Genomic DNA, 18,078 nt, shown 5'->3' on the forward strand with positions numbered 1-18,078 from the left:
TCTTTGTTTAAGGACAAAGTACAAAGTCCATTAAGCTGTAATGATATGCAAAATACATAAGGCCTCAGCCAATAGTCATGTGCCAGGTTTATCTTATAACCAATTATTTTATGCCAACTATGTTAGAATAGTCCAACCTGCTCTTGTCTGTATTGTATTTAAACCACCTTTGTGCACCATTAAATTAGAACTCACTTGATACACCATCAGTTGTGTGTGTGTGGCTTCTCCAGACCTGATAATGGGCGTAATTACTTCAGGCCTGATATTTAATTTGGAACTCAGCAACATACTCTATCATGGGGACCCCTTAATGTCCCTAACACCGAAATAGCTCAGTTGGGAGAGCGTAGACTAAAGGTCCCCGATTCAATTCTGGGTTTTGTCACACCCTCGTTTTAAACATTGAACAATTGACATGAATGTTTTTGGGTTCTTTCTATATCCTAACTGAACCGAGCTTTCCTTCTTGCATAATGCGCAGGTAATCCTGGAAATGGGGGGGGGGAGTCCCTCTTTCACATCAGTCATTAATGTGAGAAAGACTAAATAATGCAAGGATCCGGAAATATTCAGCAGAATGCTGAATGGCAGAGACATATATTACCACACTTCTCCAAGAAGCCTTACCTCTTCTCCGTGTTCCCTCCCAAAGAACCAGCTGCCATTTTCTTTGCTGCTCGCCGAATAGCGTTCACCTCCAAAAGCACGCAGCTGCATCACCAGAAGACATGTCCTAGGTGCACAACAGCGGTGGCTGTCTTTTTTTAGCAGATAGACCCTGCTCAGCTACATTATATTGATGATTTTAAGTGGGTATAGAGTCAGAGCTCGACTCTTGGCTGGTCAAAACCAGATGGCAATGTCCAATGAGCTCCAGGCCCCACTGAATGTCATTTCTCCCAGGTCTCCCCCAGGTTCCAATGCTATAGAAATGTTATTCCATGCTTCAGCTGTAAACCTTTGTCTCTTACAATAAAGGCCGTTATTTTACCTTAACGGTCCACACAGACAGAATGTAGAAGGGGTGTTTGTGACAGACATCATAGCGGATCCTCCAGATTGTGATTGGATTAGTCTTTGGTCTCCATTCAAGTGCGCATTATTCAGAACTCTTGTCTTCACAAGAAAATCCATTGTGGAGTCATGTACTTTTCAGGAGGGTCACGCGGAAGTTACACAGAATCAGGTCACTGAAAGCTAGGACCCGTATTACTGGCTCTACAGCCAAGCAAGCTGAGTCAGGCTATATAGTCAGAAGTAAAAGTGAAATTGCCATTGGGAGCCAGCAGGAATTTCTCTGCACTGGTGCTATCGCCAGCAGGAAAAAAAATCAAACCTCTGTCAGAAGTGGGATTCGAACTCACGCCTCCAGAGGAGAATTCGACCTGAACGTAGCGCCTTAGACCGCTCGGCCATCCTGACATGGGATTAGATTCCTCAGTCCCTGAATATCGCGCGCATGCACGCTATTTGGAATCAATTAACTACTCATTAGAAAGTCATCCCTCCTATGTACATTCTGGACTCATGGGAATTTTCACCTTGCCTAAAGATGTCCCAACTAGTGAACGGGAAGACAGCAAACCCCAGGACAGAGGCCGAAATAGCTCAGTTGGGAGAGCGTTAGACTGAAGATCTAAAGGTCCCTGGTTCGATCCTGGGTTTCGGCAAATGAATTTTGAATACAAATCCACTAACAAAAGAAAAGGCTTGCTACGTTTCTTACCAATTCGTTGGGGTTTCGATTGAGCGTAGCGCACTGCTGGAACTATAGAAAAAAAAAAAAAGGTTGAAAACAGTTCTTTTAGGAGAAGACAATGTGCTACGCGGATGCCGAAATAGCTCAGTTGGGAGAGCGTAGACTAAAGATCTAAAGGTCCCCGATTTAATTCTGGGTTTTGTCACACCCTCGTTTTAAACATTGAACAATTGACATGAATGTTTTTGGGTTCTTTCTATATCCTAACTGAACCGAGCTTTCCTTCTTGCATAATGCGCAGGTAATCCTGGAAATGGGGGGGGGGAGTCCCTCTTTCACATCAGTCATTAATGTGAGAAAGACTAAATAATGCAAGGATCCGGAAATATTCAGCAGAATGCTGAATGGCAGAGACATATATTACCACACTTCTCCAAGAAGCCTTACCTCTTCTCCGTGTTCCCTCCCGAAGAACCAGCTGCCATTTTCTTTGCTGCTCGCCGAATAGCGTTCACCTCCAAAAGCACGCAGCTGCATCACCAGAAGACATGTCCTAGGTGCACAACAGCAGTGGCTGTCTTTTTTTAGCAGATAGACCCTGCTCAGCTACATTATATTGATGATTTTAAGTGGGTATAGAGTCAGAGCTCGACTCTTGGCTGGTCAAAAGCAGATGGCAATGTCCAATGAGCTCCAGGCCCCACTGAATGTCATTTCTCCCAGGTCTCCCCCAGGTTCCAATGCTGTAGAAATGTTATTCCATGCTTCAGCTGTAAACCTTTGTCTCTTACAATAAAGGCCGTTATTTTACCTTAACGGTCCACACAGACAGAATGTAGAAGGGGTGTTTGTGACAGACATCATAGCGGATCCTCCAGATTGTGATTGGATTAGTCTTTGGTCTCCATTCAAGTGCGCATTATTCAGAACTCTTGTCTTCACAAGAAAATCCCTTGCTGAGTCACATACTTTTCAGGAGGGTCACGCGGAAGTTACACAGAATCAGGTCACTGAAAGCTAGGACCCTTATTACTGGCTCTACAGCCAAGCAAGCTGAGTCAGGCTATATAGTCAGAAGTAAAAGTGAAATTGCCATTGGGAGCCAGCAGGAATTTCTCTGCACTGGTGCTATCGCCAGCAGGAAAAAAATCAAACCACTGTCAGAAGTGAAATTCGAACCCACGCCTCCAGAGGAGACTGCGACCTGAACGCAGCGCCTTAGACTGCTCGGCCATCCTGACATGGGATTAGTTTCCTCAGTCCCTGAATGTTGCGCGCATGCACGCTATTTGGAATCAATTAACTACTCATTAGAAAATCATCCCTCCTATGTACATTCTGTACTCATGGGAATTTTCACCTTGCCTAAAGATGTCCCAACAAGTGAACGGGGAGACAGCAAACCCCAGGACAGAGGCCGAAATAGCTCAGTTGGGAGAGCGTTAGGCTGAAGATCTAAAGGACCCTGGTTCGATCCTGGGTTTCGGCAAATGAATTTTGAATACAAATCCACTAACAAAAGAAAAGGCTTGCTACGTTTCTTTCCAATTCGTTGGGGTTTCGATCGAGCGTAGCGCACTGCTGGAACTATAGAAAAAAAAAAAGGTTGAAAACAGTTCTTTCAGGAGAAGACAATGTGCTGCGTGGATGCCGAAATAGCTCAGTTGGGAGAGCGTAGACTAAAGGTCCCCGATTCAATTCTGGGTTTTGTCACACCCTCGTTTTAAACATTGAACAATTGACATGAATGTTTTTGGGTTCTTTCTATATCCTAACTGAACCGAGCTTTCCTTCTTGCATAATGCGCAGGTAATCCTGGAAATGGGGGGGGAAGTCCCTCTTTCACATCAGTCATTAATGTGAGAAAGACTAAATAATGCAAAGATCCGGAAATATTCAGCAGAATGCTGAATGGCAGAGACATATATTACCACACTTCTCCAAGAAGCCTTACCTCTTCTCCGTGTTCCCTCCCGAAGAACCAGCTGCCATTTTCTTTGCTGCTCGCCGAATAGCGTTCACCTCCAAAAGCACGCAGCTGCATCACCAGAAGACATGTCCTAGGTGCACAACAGTGGTGGCTGTCTTTTTTTAGCAGATAGATCCTGCTCAGCTACATTATATTGATGATTTTAAGTGGGTATAGAGTCAGAGCTCGACTCTTGGCTGGTCAAAACCAGATGGCAATGTCCAATGAGCTCCAGGCCCCACTGAATGTCGATTTCTCCCAGGTCTCCCCCAGGTTCCAATGCTGTAGAAATGTTATTCCATGCTTCAGCTGTAAACCTTTGTCTCTTACAATAAAGGCCGTTATTTTACCTTAACGGTCCACACAGACAGAATGTAGAAGGGGTGTTTGTGACAGACATCATAGCGGATCCTCCAGATTGTGATTGGATTACTCTTTGGTCTCCATTCAAGTGCACATTATTCAGAACTCTTGTCTTCACAAGAAAATCCCTTGCGGAGTCACGTACTTTTCAGGAGGGTCACGCGGAAGTTACACAGAATCAGGTCACTGAAAGCTAGGACCCTTATTACTGGCTCTACAGCCAAGCAAGCTGAGTCAGGCTATATAGTCAGAAGTAAAAGTGAAATTGCCATTGGGAGCCAGCAGGAATTTCTCTGCACTGGTGCTATCGCCAGCAGGAAAAAAATCAAACCACTGTCAGAAGTGGGATTCGAACCAACGCCTCCAGAGGAGACTGCGACCTGAACGCAGCGCCTTAGACTGCTCGGCCATCCTGACATGGGATTAGTTTCCTCAGTCCCTCAATGTCGCGCGCATGCACGCTATTTGGAATCAATTAACTACTCATTAGAAAATCATCCCTCCTATGTACATTCTGGACTCATGGGAATTTTCACCTTGCCTAAAGATGTCCCAACTAGTGAACGGGGAGACAGCAAACCCCAGGACAGAGGCCGAAATAGCTCAGTTGGGAGAGCGTTAGACTGAAGATCTAAAGGTCCCTGGTTCGATCCCGGGTTTCGGCAAATGAATTTTGAATACAAATCCACTAACAAATGAAAAGGCTTGCTACGTTTCTTTCCAATTCGTTGGGGTTTTGATCGAGCGTAGCGCACTGCTGAAACTATAGAAAAAAAAAAAGGTTGAAAACAGTTCTTTCAGGAGAAGACAATGTGCTGCGCGGATGCCGATGTTAGAGTCAAATCCTCCATCTTTGTATTTTGTCAGTCATCTTGTAACCTTTCACACATAAACTGTGTAAGTAAGTCGCAGCTGGCTATTTGTATATCTTATCTTCATGGTATATGGAGGTCACTGAGACTCATTTAGCACCAACACGACATCTTATCTCTGTTTCCATGATATATGCATATAGACATAGTGTGAGCTGCTAGTTCACACATAAGTGTTTTTGAAGCTTTCTTTGTTTAAGGACAAAGTACAAAGTCCATTAAGCTGTAATGATATGCAAAATACATAAGGCCTCAGCCAATAGTCATGTGCCAGGTTTATCTTATAACCAATTATTTTATGCCAACTATGTTAGAATAGTCCAACCTGCTCTTGTCTGTATTGTATTTAAACCACCTTTGTGCACCATTAAATTAGAACTCACTTGATACACCATCAGTTGTGTGTGTGTGGCTTCTCCAGACCTGATAATGGGCGTAATTACTTCAGGCCTGATATTTAATTTGGAACTCAGCAACATACTCTATCATGGGGACCCCTTAATGTCCCTAACAGAACCTGACGCCCAACGTGGGGCATCGATAATCGTTAAATGTGCAGCCGATAGTGTACTGATCCACTCACCAACCGATTTGGAGACGGGCCCGGAGGACCTCAGATGAATAAAACGGCGCTGTAACGGTAAGTCCTTTTCTTGCCAAATAACTAATCTGAGTTCCTACGTGTCCCGGATCCTGTGTGTCGGTGAGTGAAGATTAGTGCTGCATATGTTATAACAATCGATGCCATATTATATAGTGTGCAAGAACCTGAATAGTATGTTGTCTGTAGTGGGGTGGGAAATGTTATACCTCATTCTTTGTCTACTGTCCATGCTGTCATTTGGTTGTTACATCTGTTATAGAGTGTAAAAAGCGGTGCAGGAGAGAGAGTTATTCTTCATCCTTAATCCCTAGAGTTGCGAGAGTGGAAGTACTGAGTGATTGAAAAGTCCTTGTTTTGGACACTAAGGACTGAGTAGAATCTGAGTAAGTACATGCAATGATTCAGGGGTGTTCGATAGAGGGACACAGACAAAGTGGAGTCTGTGGAAACCAAATGAGGGTTTTGCCCTGAGCACTACGCCAGAACATGCACATTAGAGATTAGTTCAATGAAAACAGAGTGACTGTTTGGGAGGTCCCACTAGGTGAGTCAAAAGTGACCCTCTATTGTCTTAATTGCCCTAGAGGAGTGGGATGCTCACGGCTGACTGGCCATCAGCTATTATGGGGGAGGGACCCTCTGAGGTAGGGTATACCCCCATATGAACTAATAGGAATGGGAGAGAGAGAAGAAGATGCCGCTCAAGAAAAAAAAAAAAAAAAAAAAAAAAGAGCAGGAGTTACCAATGGAGAATAGGCAGGACAGATACAGGGATAGAGGGTAACCAGGAAGTGTTTTAATTGTGGAAACCAGGGACATTTGGCTAGAGATTGCTGGTGTCCTAAGCGAAGGACAAAGGCTTTGAGTGTAAGGAAATGTATAGTGAGCATCAATTGACAGTCCAGCTAAAGGGTTAATGTGCTTGGCACTTAGCATTGTGTTGTTAGTTTGTTGGTTAGTGGAAAGTGGAAACATGATATGTTTTGTGGTGAGGATACTGCAGGTTAAGTGTAGGTATGTGTATACACATATGTGTGTATATAGGCTTGGGGGTGGACATTAAGTTATTTCTAGAATGTCTATAGTGTCCTTTTATTCAGGAAAGGTTTCCCATTTTGAGAATGCTCCTCTCATGGTAATGTTTTTAAAATTGGATAAATGGCATAAATATGAGATCAACATTATTATGTTTATTTTATAGTAATATGCAAATTGGTAAGAAGATGAAGGCAACTATTTACATGTTTTGGTTTGTTTTCTCCTCAATATTTAGCTGTGCGGGAATTATAACTAACTCTGTGCCTATTTGTAGGAATAAGCCGTCCCGAGACGATAAGTGATATCACGGTACAAAATATATGAAAATTTTTATTTTAGTTCAGACAAGTTCTTTTTGATTTAATTGACATTTGTTTTGTTTTGTCTGGAGCTCCAGTGTGACGTTGCATGTTTGTATGGAAGGTTCAGAAAAGTGAATGGGCCCATATATGTGTGTCAGTTATATGTACATGTTACATGTGTCTGCTATGTGTACATGTTCTGTTTGTCCATGTCTGTATTGTTACATTTTCAGTCTCCACAGCAAGCAGATATTGACTGCTGATAACACAGAGGGTGGTGACAAGTAGATATGAAAGGGAGGCATAAAAGTTCTTTCCATTGTTGAATACATATATGTGTGTTCTGGTGTAAATGAGATGTACTTGATATACCATGTACATGTATTATGTACTCAGTGTGTATTGGTGCGTATGTGTATCAAATATATCACATGGGCTTTACACTTGTAACATAAATATTTGTTATGGGTTTATACTATAATTCCAAGAATGTTAACAATCGGGATTTATTGTGTGAAAAAGTTATTCAGATGTTCCTTCTGATATGGGATTAGGCCCCATAGGGGTAGGCAATACATGTGAACTATCTTGCCACAAGGGGCACAGAACGCCCCTAACATGTACATGCAGGTAAAGATAAATTGCAGTTCTACAAAGTTAAAGTGGTGTTTCTGGGTCATTGTTTGCTACAAGGTGTTAGATAGCTGTGTAAGTAAATCAGAAGTCACTCACATATCTGCTCTGTAATGGCTGATATATTTTGAGTATTTACTTACCTCAATGAATTTCTGGAGTGTTTAGAAGCTTTAAAGAACTGAATTTACTTGGGATTGTATAAATAAGTCTGCTGGGATATGTAGTACTACAGCTATGACAAGTGTGGGGAGAGCCAGCGCAGCTGCTTCCATGATAAGACAAAGGGGTAATAAATCTTTCATTGGAAACAAAGATGACAATGGCTGGATATCTCAGGCTGCAGTGTGTCTTATCTATGTCTTCTTAATGTAAGCTTTGCATTCTGTGCTGCACTACAAGTCCCTTCTAACCTGTTAACAATAGTTTCAGGGGAGGAGTAAGGAGAGTCAGATAACTTAAAATTAATTTTACTTTTGCTGATTTGGTTAATAAATGATGAATCTATTGTTAACACTGATGAGAGTTCTTTTATTTTAGATGATTCTCGATTTGGGAATGATGGTGGATTCTGCACCAGATATGTCATGGTCACTGAATAGGAGGTAAACCAAGGGTAAAACCAAGCACAAAGTAGAACCATTATGGAACTGTATGGGTCTCAGCTCATGAAGCTGAACTAGAAGCCATCACTGAGACAGGGTACAATGTCTGAGGGTAGGTGTTTGATATAGTGGGACTATGGTCCAATCTGGAGAGCGAGAGCTTTCTGTAGGGTTAATGTTAAGCCTAAAAGGATTTCCAGGCTGTTCAGGTAGTGATGCTGCCACCTCCACACAGGTGGGTATAGTCAAAAGTCAGGACACACACTAAGGCTGATACGAAGGAAAGTAGAGGTAACTTGTGGGCAGACACTGCCACTAACCCAGTTGCAGAGGCCTAGGGGATATGCCTTACTGATAATTGGTCATTATACTCGACCCAAACCCCCCTTTTAGCTCTCTTTTCAGGTTTTACAACACTGAGGCACCAAAAATGGTCCAGGACTACAGTAAAAGAGGATGTACAAGTCCTGATCTCCGGTGGTAAGAGAATATATTTACTGAGTGCATTGTCCCCACTGATGGCATAAAGCAATGTTTAGAAGTAGCCATGTGTGACCTGGTGAGCAGAGGATGGGTGGCTGCAGGATTTAACATCACTACAGACACTGCATGGCATGTGTTAAATGCAAAGTAGGCCAAAAAGTGAAAAGTTTCTCAGAGCCAGGCCCAGAGCCCTTGTACCTGTTCCAGAGATTGCAGGTTAACTATATGCAGTTACTAAAGGTGAGACGGTATAAGTACGTGCTTGTGTGTATAGTTATCTATCTTCAGAAAAGTCTGAGGCATATCTGGTGAAGAAAGCCATCACAAACGGGGCTGCAGATAGACGGCTACTGAAGAAATAGTGTGTCACTTGTATTGGTATTTTCTGTAAGGTACCCTCCTAAGAGAAGAATTGGCTTTAACCCATGTCAAACTTTCTTTGGGGGTTGTATTCTTGGCAACTCCTACAGATGTGGTATGGTGTACTGGCTGACTATGTGATGTCTTGGCAAAAACATCTGACTAATGTATGGCTTTGAGTTTTCTCTCCTTCTCAGATTTTAAGTTAGTGGGCGGGACCTATTCATTTGAACCAAGAGATTGATGGTGATAAAGAGACACGTGAGAAAAACCTTGGAGACAAGATTTGATGGTCCTTCCAAATGCTGATGATAACCAGTACTTCTGTGAAATTTGAAGGAGAGCCTAATTGTATCCATGCTTCATATTGCAAGAAAGTATCTACACACAAAGCGATGAAGATTCTCCTGATAATGCTGTTACAGATGGTCCTGGCGATAAGCCTGTATAGAACATTTAACAATGAAGTGGGACAATAAGTTTCTTAAACATCATATGATTTTGATCGAAGATCTGAATGTGTCAGATTGTAGGATATGTCCTCATAACCCCATATTAGCCTAAGTCATGTCATATATAGCTGTTTCTTTGACGCAACAGGAAATGTTTGAAGTATATAGTTAAGAAAATACCACCTCATATTTTAGGAACAATACATAGTATAAACAAGTAAATATCAGCAAGTTGTAGTAAAAATCTTATCTTCATTTTGTTTGTTTAATACAAAACATATACAAAAGGATGAGCAGACCAAGATATAAAAGGCCAGAACTATGATTGAGATTAGGTTAGAATACAGGAACATATGAGGGGAATCTGGTAAAGTCCGGCAGTAGACATTAGGTCACTGAAGTACCTAAATATGAATTCCTGTATTCAGCCATCTCAAAATGGGGGAATGTTAGAGTCAAATCCTCCATCTTTGTATTTTGTCAGTCATAAACTGTGTAAGTAAGTCACAGCTGGCTATTTGTATATCTTATCTTCATGGTATATGGAGGTCACTGAGACTCATTTAGCACCAACATGACATCTTATCTCTGTTTCCATGATATATGCATATAGACATAGTGTGAGCTGCTAGTTCACACATAAGTGTTTTTGAAGCTTTCTTTGTTTAAGGACAAAGTACAAAGTCCATTAAGCTGTAATGATATGCAAAATACATAAGGCCTCAGCCAATAGTCATGTGCCAGGTTTATCTTATAACCAATTATTTTATGCCAACTATGTTAGAATAGTCCAACCTGCTCTTGTCTGTATTGTATTTAAACCACCTTTGTGCACCATTAAATTAGAACTCACTTGATACACCATCAGTTGTGTGTGTGTGGCTTCTCCAGACCTGATAATGGGCGTAATTACTTCAGGCCTGATATTTAATTTGGAACTCAGCAACATACTCTATCATGGGGACCCCTTAATGTCCCTAACACCGAAATAGCTCAGTTGGGAGAGCGTAGACTAAAGGTCCCCGATTCAATTCTGGGTTTTGTCACACCCTCGTTTTAAACATTGAACAATTGACATGAATGTTTTTGGGTTCTTTCTATATCCTAACTGAACCGAGCTTTCCTTCTTGCATAATGCGCAGGTAATCCTGGAAATGGGGGGGGGGAGTCCCTCTTTCACATCAGTCATTAATGTGAGAAAGACTAAATAATGCAAGGATCCGGAAATATTCAGCAGAATGCTGAATGGCAGAGACATATATTACCACACTTCTCCAAGAAGCCTTACCTCTTCTCCGTGTTCCCTCCCAAAGAACCAGCTGCCATTTTCTTTGCTGCTCGCCGAATAGCGTTCACCTCCAAAAGCACGCAGCTGCATCACCAGAAGACATGTCCTAGGTGCACAACAGCGGTGGCTGTCTTTTTTTAGCAGATAGACCCTGCTCAGCTACATTATATTGATGATTTTAAGTGGGTATAGAGTCAGAGCTCGACTCTTGGCTGGTCAAAACCAGATGGCAATGTCCAATGAGCTCCAGGCCCCACTGAATGTCATTTCTCCCAGGTCTCCCCCAGGTTCCAATGCTATAGAAATGTTATTCCATGCTTCAGCTGTAAACCTTTGTCTCTTACAATAAATGCCGTTATTTTACCTTAACGGTCCACACAGACAGAATGTAGAAGGGGTGTTTGTGACAGACATCATAGCGGATCCTCCAGATTGTGATTGGATTAGTCTTTGGTCTCCATTCAAGTGCGCATTATTCAGAACTCTTGTCTTCAAAGAAAATCCATTGTGGAGTCATGTACTTTTCAGGAGGGTCACGCGGAAGTTACACAGAATCAGGTCACTGAAAGCTAGGACCCGTATTACTGGCTCTACAGCCAAGCAAGCTGAGTCAGGCTATATAGTCAGAAGTAAAAGTGAAATTGCCATTGGGAGCCAGCAGGAATTTCTCTGCACTGGTGCTATCGCCAGCAGGAAAAAAAATCAAACCTCTGTCAGAAGTGGGATTCGAACTCACGCCTCCAGAGGAGAATTCGACCTGAACGTAGCGCCTTAGACCGCTCGGCCATCCTGACATGGGATTAGATTCCTCAGTCCCTGAATATCGTGCGCATGCACGCTATTTGGAATCAATTAACTACTCATTAGAAAGTCATCCCTCCTATGTACATTCTGGACTCATGGGAATTTTCACCTTGCCTAAAGATGTCCCAACTAGTGAACGGGAAGACAGCAAACCCCAGGACAGAGGCCGAAATAGCTCAGTTGGGAGAGCGTTAGACTGAAGATCTAAAGGTCCCTGGTTCGATCCTGGGTTTCGGCAAATGAATTTTGAATACAAATCCACTAACAAAAGAAAAGGCTTGCTACGTTTCTTACCAATTCGTTGGGGTTTCGATCGAGCGTAGCGCACTGCTGGAACTATAGAAAAAAAAAAAAAGGTTGAAAACAGTTCTTTTAGGAGAAGACAATGTGCTACGCGGATGCCGAAATAGCTCAGTTGGGAGAGCGTAGACTAAAGATCTAAAGGTCCCCGATTTAATTCTGGGTTTTGTCACACCCTCGTTTTAAACATTGAACAATTGACATGAATGTTTTTGGGTTCTTTCTATATCCTAACTGAACCGAGCTTTCCTTCTTGCATAATGCGCAGGTAATCCTGGAAATGGGGGGGGGGAGTCCCTCTTTCACATCAGTCATTAATGTGAGAAAGACTAAATAATGCAAGGATCCGGAAATATTCAGCAGAATGCTGAATGGCAGAGACATATATTACCACACTTCTCCAAGAAGCCTTACCTCTTCTCCGTGTTCCCTCCCGAAGAACCAGCTGCCATTTTCTTTGCTGCTCGCCGAATAGCGTTCACCTCCAAAAGCACGCAGCTGCATCACCAGAAGACATGTCCTAGGTGCACAACAGCAGTGGCTGTCTTTTTTTAGCAGATAGACCCTGCTCAGCTACATTATATTGATGATTTTAAGTGGGTATAGAGTCAGAGCTCGACTCTTGGCTGGTCAAAAGCAGATGGCAATGTCCAATGAGCTCCAGGCCCCACTGAATGTCATTTCTCCCAGGTCTCCCCCAGGTTCCAATGCTGTAGAAATGTTATTCCATGCTTCAGCTGTAAACCTTTGTCTCTTACAATAAAGGCCGTTATTTTACCTTAACGGTCCACACAGACAGAATGTAGAAGGGGTGTTTGTGACAGACATCATAGCGGATCCTCCAGATTGTGATTGGATTAGTCTTTGGTCTCCATTCAAGTGCGCATTATTCAGAACTCTTGTCTTCACAAGAAAATCCCTTGCTGAGTCACATACTTTTCAGGAGGGTCACGCGGAAGTTACACAGAATCAGGTCACTGAAAGCTAGGACCCTTATTACTGGCTCTACAGCCAAGCAAGCTGAGTCAGGCTATATAGTCAGAAGTAAAAGTGAAATTGCCATTGGGAGCCAGCAGGAATTTCTCTGCACTGGTGCTATCGCCAGCAGGAAAAAAATCAAACCACTGTCAGAAGTGAAATTCGAACCCACGCCTCCAGAGGAGACTGCGACCTGAACGCAGCGCCTTAGACTGCTCGGCCATCCTGACATGGGATTAGTTTCCTCAGTCCCTGAATGTTGCGCGCATGCACGCTATTTGGAATCAATTAACTACTCATTAGAAAATCATCCCTCCTATGTACATTCTGTACTCATGGGAATTTTCACCTTGCCTAAAGATGTCCCAACAAGTGAACGGGGAGACAGCAAACCCCAGGACAGAGGCCGAAATAGCTCAGTTGGGAGAGCGTTAGGCTGAAGATCTAAAGGACCCTGGTTCGATCCTGGGTTTCGGCAAATGAATTTTGAATACAAATCCACTAACAAAAGAAAAGGCTTGCTACGTTTCTTTCCAATTCGTTGGGGTTTCGATCGAGCGTAGCGCACTGCTGGAACTATAGAAAAAAAAAAAGGTTGAAAACAGTTCTTTCAGGAGAAGACAATGTGCTGCGTGGATGCCGAAATAGCTCAGTTGGGAGAGCGTAGACTAAAGGTCCCCGATTCAATTCTGGGTTTTGTCACACCCTCGTTTTAAACATTGAACAATTGACATGAATGTTTTTGGGTTCTTTCTATATCCTAACTGAACCGAGCTTTCCTTCTTGCATAATGCGCAGGTAATCCTGGAAATGGGGGGGGGAGTCCCTCTTTCACATCAGTCATTAATGTGAGAAAGACTAAATAATGCAAAGATCCGGAAATATTCAGCAGAATGCTGAATGGCAGAGACATATATTACCACACTTCTCCAAGAAGCCTTACCTCTTCTCCATGTTCCCTCCCGAAGAACCAGCTGCCATTTTCTTTGCTGCTCGCCGAATAGCATTCACCTCCAAAAGCACGCAGCTGCATCACCAGAAGACATGTCCTAGGTGCACAACAGCGGTGGCTGTCTTTTTTTAGCAGATAGATCCTGCTCAGCTACATTATATTGATGATTTTAAGTGGGTATAGAGTCAGAGCTCGACTCTTGGCTGGTCAAAACCAGATGGCAATGTCCAATGAGCTCCAGGCCCCACTGAATGTCATTTCTCCCAGGTCTCCCCCAGGGTTCCAATGCTGTAGAAATGTTATTCCATGCTTCAGCTGTAAACCTTTGTCTCTTACAATAAAGGCCGTTATTTTACCTTAACAGTCCACACACAGACAGAATGTAGAAGGGGTGTTTGTGACAGACATCATAGCGGATTCTCCAGATTGTGATTGGATTAGTCTTTGGTCTCCATTCAAGTGCGCATTATTCAGAACTCTTGTCTTCACAAGAAAATCCCTTGCGGAGTCACGTACTTTTCAGGAGGGTCACGCGGAAGTTACACAGAATCAGGTCACTGTAAGCTAGGACCCTTATTACTGGCTCTACAGCCAAGCAAGCTGAGTCAGGCTATATAGTCAGAAGTAAAAGTGAAATTGCCATTGGGAGCCAGCAGGAATTTCTCTGCACTGGTGCTATCGCCAGCAGGAAAAAAATCAAACCACTGTCAGAAGTGGGATTTGAACCCACGCCTCCAGAGGAGACTGCGACCTGAACGCAGCACCTTAGACCGCTCAGCCATCCTGACATGGGATTAGTTTCCTCAGTCCCTGAATGTCACGTGCATGCACGCTATTTGGAATCAATTAACTACTCATTAGAAAATCATCCCTCCTATGTACATTCTGTACTCATGGGAATTTTCACCTTGCCTAAAGATGTCCCAACTAGTGAACGGGTAGACAGCAAACCCCAGGACAGAGGCCGAAATATCTCAGTTGGGAGAGCGTTAGACTGAAGATCTAAAGGTCCCTGGTTTGATCCCGGGTTTCGGCAAATGAATTTTGAATACAAATCCACTAACAAAAGAAAAGGCTTGCTACGTTTCTTTCCAATTCATTGGGGTTTCGATCGAGTGTAGCGCACTGCTGGAACTATAGAAAAAAAAAACTGTTGAAAACAGTTCTTTTAGGAGAAGACAATGTGCTGCGCGGATGCCGAAATAGCTCAGTTGGGAGAGCGTAGACTAAAGATCTAAAGGTCCCCGATTCAATTCTGGGTTTTGTCACACCCTCGTTTTAAACATTGAACAATTGACATGAATGTTTTTGGGTTCTTTCTATATCCTAACTGAACCGAGCTTTCCTTCTTGCATAATGCGCAGGTAATCCTGGAAATGGGGGGGGAAGTCCCTCTTTCACATCAGTCATTAATGTGAGAAAGACTAAATAATGCAAGGATCCGGAAATATTCAGCAGAATGCTGAATGGCAGAGACATATATTACCACACTTCTCCAAGAAGCCTTACCTCTTCTCCGTGTTCCCTCCCGAAGAACCAGCTGCCATTTTCTTTGCTGCTCGCCGAATAGCGTTCACCTCCAAAAGCACGCAGCTGCATCACCAGAAGACATGTCCTAGGTGCACAACAGTGGTGGCTGTCTTTTTTTAGCAGATAGATCCTGCTCAGCTACATTATATTGATGATTTTAAGTGGGTATAGAGTCAGAGCTCGACTCTTGGCTGGTCAAAACCAGATGGCAATGTCCAATGAGCTCCAGGCCCCACTGAATGTCGATTTCTCCCAGGTCTCCCCCAGGTTCCAATGCTGTAGAAATGTTATTCCATGCTTCAGCTGTAAACCTTTGTCTCTTACAATAAAGGCCGTTATTTTACCTTAACGGTCCACACAGACAGAATGTAGAAGGGGTGTTTGTGACAGACATCATAGCGGATCCTCCAGATTGTGATTGGATTACTCTTTGGTCTCCATTCAAGTGCACATTATTCAGAACTCTTGTCTTCACAAGAAAATCCCTTGCGGAGTCACGTACTTTTCAGGAGGGTCACGCGGAAGTTACACAGAATCAGGTCACTGAAAGCTAGGACCCTTATTACTGGCTCTACAGCCAAGCAAGCTGAGTCAGGCTATATAGTCAGAAGTAAAAGTGAAATTGCCATTGGGAGCCAGCAGGAATTTCTCTGCACTGGTGCTATCGCCAGCAGGAAAAAAATCAAACCACTGTCAGAAGTGGGATTCGAACCAACGCCTCCAGAGGAGACTGCGACCTGAACGCAGCGCCTTAGACTGCTCGGCCATCCTGACATGGGATTAGTTTCCTCAGTCCCTCAATGTCGCGCGCATGCACGCTATTTGGAATCAATTAACTACTCATTAGAAAATCATCCCTCCTATGTACATTCTGGACTCATGGGAATTTTCACCTTGCCTAAAGATGTCCCAACTAGTGAACGGGGAGACAGCAAACCCCAGGACAGAGGCCGAAATAGCTCAGTTGGGAGAGCGTTAGACTGAAGATCTACAGGTCCCTGGTTCGATCCCGGGTTTCGGCAAATGAATTTTGAATACAAATCCACTAACAAATGAAAAGGCTTGCTACGTTTCTTTCCAATTCGTTGGGGTTTTGATCGAGCGTAGCGCACTGCTGAAACTATAGAAAAAAAAAAAGGTTGAAAACAGTTCTTTCAGGAGAAGACAATGTGCTGCGCGGATGCCGATGTTAGAGTCAAATCCTCCATCTTTGTATTTTGTCAGTCATCTTGTAACCTTTCACACATAAACTGTGTAAGTAAGTCGCAGCTGGCTATTTGTATATCTTATCTTCATGGTATATGGAGGTCACTGAGACTCATTTAGCACCAACACGACATCTTATCTCTGTTTCCATGATATATGCATATAGACATAGTGTGAGCTGCTAGTTCACACATAAGTGTTTTTGAAGCTTTCTTTGTTTAAGGACAAAGTACAAAGTCCATTAAGCTGTAATGATATGCAAAATACATAAGGCCTCAGCCAATAGTCATGTGCCAGGTTTATCTTATAACCAATTATTTTATGCCAACTATGTTAGAATAGTCCAACCTGCTCTTGTCTGTATTGTATTTAAACCACCTTTGTGCACCATTAAATTAGAACTCACTTGATACACCATCAGTTGTGTGTGTGTGGCTTCTCCAGACCTGATAATGGGCGTAATTACTTCAGGCCTGATATTTAATTTGGAACTCAGCAACATACTCTATCATGGGGACCCCTTAATGTCCCTAACAGAACCTGACGCCCAACGTGGGGCATCGATAATCGTTAAATGTGCAGCCGATAGTGTACTGATCCACTCACCAACCGATTTGGAGACGGGCCCGGAGGACCTCAGATGAATAAAACGGCGCTGTAATGGTAAGTCCTTTTCTTGCCAAATAACTAATCTGAGTTCCTACGTGTCCCGGATCCTGTGTGTCGGTGAGTGAAGATTAGTGCTGCATATGTTATAACAATCGATGCCATATTATATAGTGTGCAAGAACCTGAATAGTATGTTGTCTGTAGTGGGGTGGGAAATGTTATACCTCATTCTTTGTCTACTGTCCATGCTGTCATTTGGTTGTTACATCTGTTATAGAGTGTAAAAAGCGGTGCAGGAGAGAGAGTTATTCTTCATCCTTAATCCCTAGAGTTGCGAGAGTGGAAGTACTGAGTGATTGAAAAGTCCTTGTTTTGGACACTAAGGACTGAGTAGAATCTGAGTAAGTACATGCAATGATTCAGGGGTGTTCGATAGAGGGACACAGACAAAGTGGAGTCTGTGGAAACCAAATGAGGGTTTTGCCCTGAGCACTACGCCAGAACATGCACATTAGAGATTAGTTCAATGAAAACAGAGTGACTGTTTGGGAGGTCCCACTAGGTGAGTCAAAAGTGACCCTCTATTGTCTTAATTGCCCTAGAGGAGTGGGATGCTCACGGCTGACTGGCCATCAGCTATTATGGGGGAGGGACCCTCTGAGGTAGGGTATACCCCCATATGAACTAATAGGAATGGGAGAGAGAGAAGAAGATGCCGCTCAAGAAAAAAAAAAAAAAAAAAAAAAAAAGAGCAGGAGTTACCAATGGAGAATAGGCAGGACAGATACAGGGATAGAGGGTAACCAGGAAGTGTTTTAATTGTGGAAACCAGGGACATTTGGCTAGAGATTGCTGGTGTCCTAAGCGAAGGACAAAGGCTTTGAGTGTAAGGAAATGTATAGTGAGCATCAATTGACAGTCCAGCTAAAGGGTTAATGTGCTTGGCACTTAGCATTGTGTTGTTAGTTTGTTGGTTAGTGGAAAGTGGAAACATGATATGTTTTGTGGTGAGGATACTGCAGGTTAAG

The 18,078-nt window shown here is 43.1% G+C and overlaps 7 non-coding genes across 7 annotated transcripts; 4 read left to right on the forward strand and 3 right to left on the reverse strand.

The window, feature by feature from the left end:
• Positions 1-1,600: 1,600 nt before the first annotated feature.
• On the forward strand, positions 1,601-1,673 carry TRNAF-GAA (transfer RNA phenylalanine (anticodon GAA)). Its single transcript has one exon. It is a non-coding gene; the product is annotated as a tRNA-Phe (tRNA).
• Positions 1,674-4,368: 2,695 nt separating this feature from the next.
• TRNAL-CAG (transfer RNA leucine (anticodon CAG)) lies at positions 4,369-4,451 on the reverse strand. Its single transcript has one exon. It is a non-coding gene; the product is annotated as a tRNA-Leu (tRNA).
• Positions 4,452-4,626: 175 nt separating this feature from the next.
• On the forward strand, positions 4,627-4,699 carry TRNAF-GAA (transfer RNA phenylalanine (anticodon GAA)). Its single transcript has one exon. It is a non-coding gene; the product is annotated as a tRNA-Phe (tRNA).
• Positions 4,700-11,640: 6,941 nt separating this feature from the next.
• On the forward strand, positions 11,641-11,713 carry TRNAF-GAA (transfer RNA phenylalanine (anticodon GAA)). Its single transcript has one exon. It is a non-coding gene; the product is annotated as a tRNA-Phe (tRNA).
• Positions 11,714-14,410: 2,697 nt separating this feature from the next.
• Positions 14,411-14,493, reverse strand: TRNAL-CAG (transfer RNA leucine (anticodon CAG)). The gene has a single exon. It is a non-coding gene; the product is annotated as a tRNA-Leu (tRNA).
• Positions 14,494-15,926: 1,433 nt separating this feature from the next.
• Positions 15,927-16,009, reverse strand: TRNAL-CAG (transfer RNA leucine (anticodon CAG)). Its single transcript has one exon. It is a non-coding gene; the product is annotated as a tRNA-Leu (tRNA).
• Positions 16,010-16,184: 175 nt separating this feature from the next.
• TRNAF-GAA (transfer RNA phenylalanine (anticodon GAA)) lies at positions 16,185-16,257 on the forward strand. The gene has a single exon. It is a non-coding gene; the product is annotated as a tRNA-Phe (tRNA).
• The last annotated feature ends 1,821 nt before the right edge of the window (positions 16,258-18,078 follow it).

The sequence above is a fragment of the Leptodactylus fuscus genome, chromosome 1, assembly GCF_031893055.1.
Source record: "Leptodactylus fuscus isolate aLepFus1 chromosome 1, aLepFus1.hap2, whole genome shotgun sequence".
NCBI classification, from domain to species: domain Eukaryota; kingdom Metazoa; phylum Chordata; class Amphibia; order Anura; family Leptodactylidae; genus Leptodactylus; species Leptodactylus fuscus.